We start from the raw sequence: 12,150 nt of genomic DNA, 5'->3' as shown, positions 1-12,150 counted from the left end.
GAAGGCGCGTCCTTGGGATCGGGAGGAGAAGGGCGGGCGTGCGGGGCCGGCGCGGAGGGGCAGCACGCCGGCGGCTTGCGGTGCCCGACCGCCGTAGTAGCGAGCTGCTCCTCCGGTGGTTGGGCTGGGGAGCGCTGGGCTCCTCCTCCTCCTCTTCCCCCCCAGCAGTGCACAGCCGGGCGTGTGACTGACTAGTCTCCCCCCGTTTCTTTTTTTTTTTTTTTTTTCTACGGGTACACACACCGAGATACGCACATGACAGTACTTCTGTGCAAGAGCCGGTGCATCGCCAGGAGGGCTGTGCTTCCACTCCGGGCACGCACACGCACACTCACGCATGCTGCTGCTGCTGGAAGTCTTTCTACACGGGGATTAGCAGCCGCCTCTCGCTCTCTATATTTCTCTGTCTCTTTCTTCTCCTTTCCTTTCCTTTCTCCTTTTCTCCCTCAAATGCTTGACTGACGGACGCCGGGCATAAAAAGGTAAATGCGTGTGTGCTGTTTGCTGACAATACCGATGGGTGATGGTGTTTTGGCAGCGTGCTGCGCGGTACGCCCTCCGCTTGCCAGGCAGGCAGCCTGCCCTCCTGCCGCGCCGGCGGCTGCCGCCGCTGCCGCTCCCCGCGGCTCCCCGGGACTCTCGTCTTGGGGGATCGGGTTTTGCCGCGAGAGGTTTGGCTTCCCCGGCTCCCCCCCCCCGCCTCCCCGGTCTGTGAGGCAGAGGTTCCCGCTATTGTGCTCCTAGCAGTTGCCACCGCGGGCTGCGAGTGTGTGGGAGTGCTTAGTGAAGGTTTCGCGGGATGAAGGTTGCTATTAATTGCTGTGTGCGCGGAAGAGAGCGAGCTTTTCGCTTCGGCAGGGAACCTGTGCATTATTAATCAGGGCTGGAGAGTGGCAACGGGAGGACCAGACCCCTCCCCCCCCCCCCATCGTTTGCTGCATCATTCAAATGAGTAATTTCTAGCTGGCCTTGCGTTGCGGGGCTTTTATCCCCCCCCCCCGCGGGTGTTTTAGCAGCCGCCGAGGACTGCGATCCTCCTTCCTCTGCCCCGGGGGGCGCCCCCTTCCCCGGGGAGCGAGCGAGCGAGGCGGGGGCAGCCGCCCCCCCTCAGCCCCGGGCCCTGCCCCACACCCGCCGGCTCCCCAGACCGGCGGGGCGCGGACCCGTGTCCCGGCTGCCCCACCGCAGGCTCCACAACTAGTTGTCGCCTGTTGTTCGGACCGAGTTTGTCCCGTGTCCTTCCTCGGCAGGACAAGAGAAGCAGGGTGAATTTTTGCCTTTCCCCTCGGCAAAGCCCGTGCGGTGCGGGGATCCCGTGAAACCGAGAGGAGGTCCCGCACCGAGCAGCCCCCCCGAGCGGACCGCGTCCCGCGGGGCTCGCCCGGACCCCGATCCAGACTTTCATTCCCCGGAGGCTCGGCTGCCTGAGGAAGCGTTTTAGGCCGGCAGGGGAGGGGAGGAAGGCGGCGTTGAGGAGCCTGCGCTGCCGGGCCGCTCGGGAACCGGAGCTCCCCAGCTGCTGGGGACGAGGGGGGGAGGTCGCAGGGGGCAGCGGGCCCCGGAGAGGCGCAGCCCCCCCTCCTCAGGGACGCCCCCGGGCCCGGCGTGACACAAGTGCGGGCATTTAGCGGCGAACAGCTCCGGTGACCGCCTGGGCAGTCCCCGGGGCGGAGGAGGTTAAAGCGTCCCCCGGGAGGTGCGGGCCTTCCCCCCGCCGTACCGGTGCGCATCGTTGCCCGGGCGTGCGTGTGCGGGCGGCGGGAGCGGCGCCGCGGTCCCCGCCGTGCGGGTGCCGGGAGCGGGGTGGCCGGTGCCGCCGTGCCCCCCTCCGCTGGGGAAACGGGGCGTTTAGCGAGGTCCGTTATGTAATTATGTCTTTTTTTTTTTTTTTTTTTTTCCCCTTCTTCTTGTTGCTGTTACTAAACCCGGCTCAGGATGCCGACAAGGAAACTGTTATACCACGCTTGTTTCTAAAGGAGGTTGATGGTTTTATGTGATCTTGAAGAAAAATTATTGAGTAATTAATATTTAACAGGGAGCACTTCGGTTTCACACATGATTGATTTTGGGTAATCCCGTTTCATTCATGTCGTTTTCTACACCTGTCAGAGATACGCGAATACACTGTTAAAGACAGAAAGCCAAAAAATAGTAACAGAAGCAAAAATGGTGAGAAATGTAGTGGACAGCATATGAGGTTAGTTATTAAAAAAAAAAAAAAGTAGTTGTTTGACGTTATAGCCTACTTACAAATAAAAGGTAGGTGTGCTCGTAGGCATGCTGTATGCTCAGCCCGTTGTGTTGAATTGTATTTCAATGTTAATACACCTTTAAACAGGCAACACTAATTTCTACTGGTATGTGGGTCCAGTATATGCACTTAAGGTACTACCCCTCACTTAAAAGATGTTGCGAGTTTGATCAGTGTTCACTGATCCAAAGGATCCAAAAGTCTAAAGGATATATATTTGATGATAAATTTATCGCTGATAATAATGATTACAGGAAAATTAGGAGTTTTTTAAGGGCAACAACACAGTTCCTTGTTGTCTTCTGTATAACTTACTTGTCTGTCTGATATTGTGTATTTCAGAACTATTAAAATTAGATAGCATAATTAATGAAAACAAATGGGAGCAAAATATGCTATTAGAGAGGTAATCAAGTAGTTTCAAAATAAAGGGTACAATACTGTTCCATCATATATATATATCCTCCTGAATTAAAGTTTTCTTTTTTTTTTTCTTCACCAGAACTGTATATGTTAAATATACTTGCTTAATTCAAGGCTCATACTGGTCTATCTCTTGTGGAATTAACACTTGCAAACATATCAATGTAATCTGTTTGTGTTAGACTTTGCAATGTTGTCCTTCCTGTAAAGGTGATGCATCTCAGTGCAGCCCAGGCTAGTGATGTTGCCACCTAGAAATACAAAAAGAACTGCATGAATAATTAATGAAATAGTATAATAAATAAAGGCAATCCTGTATCAAGGAACAGTAGTAAGTAGCCTTTATGCAATTTTTTTTGTTGTTGTAACTTTCATACCATCCAGTAACTCAAATTTTCACTCAAATTGTAATAGACAGGTGCAATACCCTCAGACTGGCATTGCCGTTTTAAGAAGATAGACCTCAAGGCACTTTAACATCAGATAGTTTATTCAGCCCTTAATCTCTGGAACCAAACTTAATTTTTACAATGTCTGTTGTATTATCTCTCAAGATTTAAGAAGGCTATTTTTGACAGGGGCACGTAATTAATACTTGTTCTCCTCTTATGCTAAATTTTGCACTTGTGCACAAAGCTCATCCAAAGAAACCCGAAAAGGGGATCTCCATGGTAACGGGAGAGAGAGAGGATTTTCTCCCTCATCATAGGTCAAGACTAGACGCCTACCCATTCCTTAACTTGTAGCAGCATTCATTGGCACCTTCCCGTTTGTGGTTATTTTGTCTACTGGGGTGTGCTTTTACTGTCTCGTGCTTCCAGAGGGCTGCTCTTGAGAACAATGCTACACTGGATGAGCACAGCCTCTGTGTCTCTCTCCGCTTTCATCCTCCCTTCCGCTTGCATCATATTTCAGTGTTTCTATACCTGTATGATTTGACTATGGGATTTCAGGAAATAACTTGTTTTCCCCATCAGGTTTGTGATTTGAAGGCCTGTCTTGGCTCTAACTGTGTGTAAGACCTGACAGAACCTTACTCCTCAGTCCATTTCAGATGGAAGGGTGGGAATCTCCTTTCTCTCTTTCTCTATTTGTTGGCACTCTTTTTGGACAGAGTTTCCCCATGGTGTCCCAGAGGTTTTGTAGCAGTAAAAGCAGTCTATCTCTTCTCTCCAGGGAGCAGGGCTTAATTTTATTTTTTAGTCAGTATGTGATACCAGGATTACTGTTTGGAAATGTTAATGATAAAAAGAGTTTCTTTTGCCCTGACCCTGCCATCACAGAGCGGTAATATGGAGCACTGCTTTCTGGGGTAATTATTGGGGGGTTGGGTTTGGGTTGGGTTTGGTTTTTTTTTTTCCTCTCTTCTTTGAAGGACTATCTGCCTATACTGTGTCTCTGTCCAAGCTAAGATGAAGTGAACACATTTTATTCCATATGATCCACTAGTCAGATACTTAAAAACTTCACTGAGGAGTATAATGTATTTTCTATTCCTCTTCTCTGTATTCAGTTTTTATAGCTAAGATCTCATGAGAGAATACCAAATGGCATTTTAAATGGCTCCCTTAGGCTGCTGGTGCACCAGGTCTCTCTGGGCATATTTCCAGTTCTTTTGCCTTTCCCTGTGACATAGCTTGGGATAATTTGAAAACATCTGCTGGAGCAACCATCTTATATTAAGACAGCAGTCATCATTTGTCACTGAGCAATATGTCATTTGTGACTCTGTAATTGGAAGACAGATGCTAATGCTGACTTTGGCCTTCTTAACTTGTCTTGTTGGCAGATTGTCTATAGAAACACTTTGCAATGCTTTGAAATCACAGAGTGTATTTCTACCTTTCTGTATCTCTATGTTTCTGAAAGAATTCCCTGTGTCATTTGAAAATCTGCTCAAGAAACCATAATGATAGCAGCTAGTATGTTTGTAATCTGGCGTGCCAAGTAAGCTTGACTTTATGCATATCTTCAGTGTCTTCTGCCTGCTAAGAACCATCTTTGAATAGTTGTCTGTGAAGCTTTTCCTTTAACCTTTGTATATGAGAAACTTCTGATCTCTTTCCACATGATGCCCTGTCCCTGTATTGGTAGCATTTCAATGAAGGTCCCTCATCCCAGCTGTTTCCCTCTCTTTGAAAATTTTGCTATCACCTTTAACTAATGGAAGAGATTCTTCATCTTCTGATTTCTCATACGAAGGAAACTAGGGATTTGAGAAATGAACTTCTAACTGGGTGAAGGAAATGTACCTTTCTAATGATCTAGATCCAGATTTCAAACCTCAGTTGCTGTGATTCAGATGACAAAAGTGTGTGGCATCAACTTGTAACCAAAGATCTCAGTAGTTACAGATGATGTTTCATATCTGGAAGGTGCTTTTTTAAGCTTTGTGGGCTAATTTCGAATGCAGGCTGCAGAAGCTTGAGTTCACTTGCAACAGCTTACAGGTTTCAGCTTCTTAATAGCCTGATGTGCTGATGTGGTGCCTGTGCTGGATCCAGCCAAGGATTCTTTGAGTTTGTCTTTCTCTTGGGGAAAGGAGAGATAAAGGGATAAGGATCCCCAAAATTTTTGTCTAAGAATTGTGCTTGAAAGTCCATTTCACGTTCTGGGCATAAATCCTCACTGAAGGTAATTCAAGGGGCATACTGATAGGTAGGATGGTAGCCAAGTTACTTTTTCAAGTGAAAGGGAGCGGGGGTTTTTCAGCCAGCTTCCCGAGTGTGACTTCTATTGCTAATTCTGTGCTTGTACACGCTTTCTTCCCATGTGTCTGTTTACTTTTGCAGATGGAACAGGATTACATATGTCTCACTGGAGGTCAATAACAGTGAGAGAAAATGATTAGCAGTCTCACCTTCATTGTGGTAACTTCAGATTTAGCAGTGTCAACACTGAGAATTAGTGCCTTGCTACTGTCCTGTGTTTTTCTTTTGTCTTGTCATCAGAAAAAAAGAAAAAGGAAGAAAAAAATCAAAGAGAAATGGAGATGAAATCCAGGTTTCTGGGTTTTGGTAGAGGTCTCAACAGTATCTATTCATGAATAACTGGACAACAGACAGTGTACAGTTGCCTTTGTCCAGCAATATTGGGAGTCAGCATGCTCCATGGACATGCAGTGTCACACAGATGTCCAAAGTACACAATAATCTCCACCTTCTTTTCATCTTACAGCTGAAAGAATTTTGGAGTCTTTGCAGTATACCATTCATGTAGGGTGAGCTTCATTTCGTGGGTTGTAGGAGAGCACAACTTCTGGTTTTGTGGTACTGGAACTGCGTTGGTGCAAATGTTTCATATGGATATCAAAGGAGATTCCTTGTTCTCTTCAGTCTGTGTTGTGGGGTTTTGTTCTTATTTTTTTTCTTTTTTTTTTTTTTGTGAACATCACTAAATTCCAGTATTGGATCTCATTTTGTAAGAACACGCCGTAGGAGATCATCCTCCTAGCTGTTCCTTCCTTTTCTTTGCAGAGAAGTGCTTACTGTCAAATTTTTATACACTTTTGTAAATAATATTGATGAATATCCAGACGTAGCTTTTTAGTGGCAAGGGGATGGCAAAGTAGAATAAATAGGGGGAAAATCACTACAGCAAGGAATGAAAGAAATAGAATTAGGAGAATTTCTTGTGATTTTGTACAAATGAAGTATTGCAAACATTGTCATGTTGAAAGAATTCGGATTAAAAATGAATGTTGATACTGTAATTCTGTTTGTGGAAGAACTTTGCAACCATAAAATATAATATTTGGGGAGATTATTCAAATAATTTTCTGAAGAAAATCATCCCAAATACCTAGGTGGTGTATGTCATTTAATAGCAACAGTGAAATAGTGCTAGCAATTACTAGATTAGTGGTACTTTGAAAAGTATGGTATGTATATCACTTTATGAAATGAAAGACTCTAGAAGAAGAGATACAATGTCTATTTGGGAAGCTCTGTAACTTTAGTGAAAAAGATGGATTTCTTAAAAAATGTAATACAGATATCTACATGATAAAATAAGCTTGAGAGGAATTATAAACTGAAGACGAAATGTTTTTCTTAACACATTTGGATCTCACTCTTCCTTGGAAAAAGGGCTAATGCGGCCAATGCAGGATTTTTTCTTAAAAGAAAAAAAAAAAAACCCACCAAGCTACTGATATTGCACTCAGGAGAGGCTACTGAATGGTGTTCAAACCAGCTGGCTGTCCTCTTATTTCAGAACAAAAAAATTATGTTTTTAATTCCTGAAATATTACAAATTTATTCATGCAAAAACTATGATTACCTCTTCTACTTTATTTTGTTCTGGATTGGTTTTTTTTTCTTTAGTTCATAAAAACTACTTCAGAGACAATATTCTTTGTAGAGCTGTTACAATACCCATGTAATGTCATTTACAGAACTGAAGTGTCATGGTAGTTGAAGAGCATTCATTTCACCTTGGGTAGAAGTATGAGTTGATTTCTGTATGTACAAATTATAATTTTTATTACTTTTTTTTTCCAACCTGCAAATCTATGTGGTGTTTCTTACCATACTGTGATGGTGTATGGTCTGACTTCCAGAATACTTGCGTGGTGTTTTACATCTCTAGAGCATGATATAAATTTACCCACCGGGAATCTTCATGCTCTGTTTTGCTGAGAGAGTTGTATAGCAGAATTATATATGAACAAAGGTATTTATGCCTGAAAAGGATCATTTATTTGCTGTGCCATATGCTAATAATTTCTCAGTCAAGGGGCAAAAACAACAGTGTGAAGCTGTGAGACCACTTGCACATCACAAATATTCTAATGAGCTCAATAAAAAGGACATTTACTCTGCTATACGTATGGTTAAGTTCTTGCATGCTGTTTGTCTTCAAATAAAATGTATTTTCGGAAAAAGGGATGTCTTTAGAAATCGGAATCAGGGCAGATGGATAGAAAAAAAGGAAAAATATTTGCAGATTTCTAAAACCAGATTTTAATAATTATCAGTGGTAGTTTTAGACAAAAGTTGAGGAAATGTCATTCCCATTTTTACAAATTCATGTGAAAAAAGCATTGCACAGTTAACAATGAGATCTTAAATACAGAAAGAGAAAAGCTAAACACAAGGAAGTTCTGTAGTATTCAAGTACTTTGGTCATTTACAAAGCAGATATTAGGTAAGGTACTTCTAAAATCAATGCAGCGTGCTGCAAAATAGTTAACCTCTTACGTTAAATTACCTTCCAGAGGACATTTCTGACAGAACTAAGTCAAAATAGGAGAGTATACTACAGTTCTTGACCTGATCCTTTTCTCTTTATGCTAACTGGCATTTTGAACATGAACTGCAGGAGTAGGTTGCCTGTCCTGTAAAAATCCATATGAGATTTTTAATGTTGAGCATCGATTGGTCAAGATCATATTAGAGGGGTTTTTTCATAAGAAGAAATGCTGAAATGCAGTGTGTTACACTTCTAGAGCCCTTCTGAAGACAAAAATATTTGTTAAGAGATTACTCAAGGATCATAGCATTTCTACAAGACCTAGGAGAAGTGAATGACATCATGTTTCTTTATTTTAAATTTCTGGTGCCTCCGTGGCAACACACAGCAGAGCATGGTGAGAGAAAGATGGAGCTTTATCTTGGGGCCCGTTTCAGTTTCTTTTGGAGCTAAAAGGAAAAGTTGTACATAAAATAAGAAGAAAATTGGGAACTTCAGTTCTGTGTGTCCAATAATCAATTTTCTAGCAAACTTTGCACATCTATAGAAACTATAACTTGCTTTTTGCTATTCCACTTATCTGTAGTTTGCTCCCTGAACTGCAATAGGACCAAAAAGAATTAGACCATTTTCCCAAGGACTTACAGTCTCTCTAAGAACAGAGAAATTAATATGTAGGAAAGCCCACAAATGTAAATCTGATTTGTTAAAAGCTTCAATATTGTTAATCTGTAACGCTGTCACACTAAAGTTTATTTTCAGGTTTAATACGGTGTATCATTTAGAACAAATCCTACCAATGTTCTGCGTGCAGCTCCCAGTGATCTCTGTGCGAGATCCGTCCTTGAGGCAGGAAACAATGCTGGAACCTGAGGCTATTGCAGAAAAGCCCAGTGGTTTATTTTATTGCAAATTAAGAGATACCGACTAATAAATTGCATGTGGATTTTTACTTGGTTCAGCTGTGATTATTCTTTGTTTGTTTGTTCGTTTTTATGCAGAACTGAGATCACTACTTAATTATATGTGGTATCATTAATTAATTAATTAATTGAGGAGTCTCCCAGATCTGGTTTAGCCTTTCTGGCTTCTTTCACATTATTTAGCCTTAGCAAGAGTCCTTGCAGCTGATTTAGACATTGGATTGAACAATTGCTGAACAAAGCAGTGCCCTGGTTTTGAGGGTCTGGTTTCATTTTTTACTGCTTTGTATTAAAAAATGAACATAATGTTGACTCCAATATTGTGTGTACATGAGAGCCTTGTAGAATATTGTAGAATATAAATTATTTCATATGTATCTGTTGATTTTGCCTTAAAGTTCACTCTAACCATAAACTGCTGCCATACTCGAGTACCTCTTCAGGCTTACATATACTTTGAATTTAGGTTTAAGTCAGGACCGATCTTTTGATGGGGATTTTTTTTTTCCTCAACCATAGGGAGAATAAAAGTGAGAGAGTGAGTTGCCTTTAAACTCCCTTATTCTTGATGTTAATCTCTCCCGACTCTTTGGTGTTGTAGAGGAGGCTGAAGAGAAGCTGAAATTAGCTGTTCAGGCACTTTAAAGACACTTTAAAGAGTTTTTCTTGTCTTTCCGGTGGAAGCAATGAGGACCTCAAGGAGGAACCATGAATTTCTTTCTGGAAGGCATTGAAGGCGGTGAGCGCACACCTCACTCGCACCTCGGGGCTGAAACTGCCACTTTAGTTATTGCCGTCAGATGGCCTTGAGAACATGAATTTACAGACCTGCTAGCTCAAACAAGCGGTGCACTCCACAAACCCTAGGTCAGACCTACAGCGCGCACTTGCTTAGCTGCGCGCATGTGGTAGACCCGACTAGTCACAAGTCCACTTCTCAAGAATAATTCACTCAGAGGATGTGTTATTAGACAATTTTTCTGTATAGTCAAGGTGACTGTCCAGAATTTTTGGATACCAGCAGCACAGTTACACTGCACTCATATTTTTGATTACAGTAAACACCCTTTACCCATGGTAAAGGAAATAGTATTTTTAAACAGGTTGATCTAGGCAGATATGTGCCCTCTACAAATTGTAAATAGCCAATATGTTACTTAGTGTACTGTGGTGTATGGCTGAATAAATAAATAAAAGATGACTATAATAGAGCTGTACCGTAAAATCTAATATGATAAAGCTTTTTCCACCACTAGCAGAGCTCAGTAATTTATTACTACAATTTGGTATCATGGATATGATTCATTCTATCTTAGTGGATACAAACAAATTGCTTTACATTTGTGCAGTAAATTATTACTCAAAGCCAAATGCATACTTGGTATGATACTGAGATACTTGAACTTTTACAGAGTAAGATGTATTTATTTATATGTATTTTTTGAGGGGGAAAGTAAATTTTCAGCACATACTATTTAAACAATCATCAGCTAACATTTAATTCAGCAATCAAAAGAACAGTTCTTGGTCCAATTGAATTTCAGTGGAAAATCATCCTGGAGCCGAACAGGTCTCTCCTGACATCAGATGCTAAAATTTGTGTGTAACCCAAGTGCTCAGTCGCTTTCCAGTTTGTTCACCTGTAATATGAATTTTTCTAAGGTAACCTTCCTGCTGTGTGTTTTGTGGAAGACAATGTTAAGCCACAGTATTAGAAAGAAAATGTTTAAATACATTGATCAGTACGTGCACTGCACATCTTATCTGTTTAAAATAGACAAATAAAGAAAAAAAATCATTTTGCTTCCCCCTTTGAATTTGCAGATTAGTCATGGATTGTTGCCCACAATTTTATGGAACCTAATCATGTAGTCCTTTCTTAATAGATTCCATTATTATCTTTACAATATACCAGCTAAAGTAAGTAAATTAATTCAGTGGAGTCTCTCTAGAGCTAAGTTTGTGTATGTGCTGGAAAATTAAGTGTGGCAAATGTAGTATTAACAGTTATTGTGTTAAGCAATTTTTTTTAGAGTTTACATGGAGGTATTTTAAGAAATGGGATTGATTTTGTTGTATTTATTGCTAGGTCAAATACTTTTTGAAAATAGGATGAAATTAGTCATGGTTTATCTAATAACTACTTTTAACTAACTCTTCTTGTGCCTAATAAATAAATGTGAAATTAAACTAAAGATATACTGAAGGAAATACTCTATAAAAGAATACTCAAACCCATATATTTTGTCAAAATAGACCAGGTCTTGTTCCCTTCTGTGTGCTGACTGGATAACATTAACAGGAAGCAAAAAAATTTATTTGCAGTAAAATTTATCTCAGCAGATGCAAAATGCAGCAGACTGCATTTGTGACTGGTGTGTTTACAGGGAGGTAAATGGGGTGAAAGCAGGAATGGATTTGACTTCATGCTAGATTCAAGTAGGTATAAATGTAAATACACAAAGCCAAATTTACTATTTACAGATTTTTAAATTTTGCCTCACCCTAGACTTTTTTTTTTTTTTTTGGAGGAAAAGAGAGGTAGAAGTTTATCATTTGGATAGTGGAATATACAACAACTGTAGAGAAAATAAAAGAAAAAAAAGAAAAAAGATTAAGTTCACCAATTCCAATAGCTTTGATAGCCAGTTAAGGAATGAATTTGAATTTTGAGACCTTAATGTTTAGTGTATATGACATTAAGCCTCAGAGTAGTCTGTGGGTAAAGCAAGAGCAGAATGTATGGAAGAAATGTCTTATGCAATGAATATCAGAACTGGCAAATCATTTGTGTAGTACTGGCCACAGTAATAAATGAGATGTGTTCATTGTCGCCGCAGTGACTAATAAAATATTGCCATCCCTCCTGTGGTAAAAACATGGTCACTATTTATTTGGTAGGATGTTGTTGTCAGGGTAATGAATTTGAAATTATTCTGTGTTTAGCAAAAAGAAAAGGGTTTATAGAAAAATTATTGTTTTGAACAGCAGAAGATCACATCAAACTGAAGTAGTACAAGTAATTTCTGAGTTTTCTTTGCCAGCTGAGTTACAAATGAACATGTCATTTGAATGACATTTATAATGTAAAATAATGAAGATGTATAACCAAGGACAAAGACTGAACAATTTAAAGTGATGCTTTTAGAGTTTTAAATATTTAGACTTTTATTTATGATATCAGTTTCAAATGAATTTCCTGTTTGAGAGGTGATAACTAGACCTTTCCTATACTTTCAGATTATATCTGATAATATAAATGAAAATAACACAGTAATTTGAAACAGTAACATGAAAAAATTACAGTGCTAAACAAATCGTAACGCGCTTCATATTCCCTAAATCATTATCTGATAGATG

At 40.8% G+C, this 12,150-nt stretch overlaps 1 protein-coding gene across 5 annotated transcripts in view; it reads left to right on the top strand.

The window, feature by feature from the left end:
• Positions 1-210: 210 nt before the first annotated feature.
• Positions 211-12,150, top strand: part of DLGAP1 (DLG associated protein 1) — a 422,037-nt gene continuing 410,097 nt past the window's right edge. For 4 of the 5 annotated variants that reach the window (XM_054816402.1, XM_054816401.1, XM_054816399.1 and 1 more), the window contains exon 1: positions 249-482. The gene's annotated coding sequence lies outside the window, so the exon portion shown is untranslated. Of the gene's footprint in view, positions 483-12,150 lie in introns of all 5 variants that reach the window. The other variant, XM_054816398.1, reaches the window with a different exon arrangement.

Source organism: Grus americana, chromosome 2 (genome assembly GCF_028858705.1).
Source record: "Grus americana isolate bGruAme1 chromosome 2, bGruAme1.mat, whole genome shotgun sequence".
Taxonomy (NCBI): domain Eukaryota; kingdom Metazoa; phylum Chordata; class Aves; order Gruiformes; family Gruidae; genus Grus; species Grus americana.
This window is presented reverse-complemented; position numbering and strand designations above follow the sequence as displayed.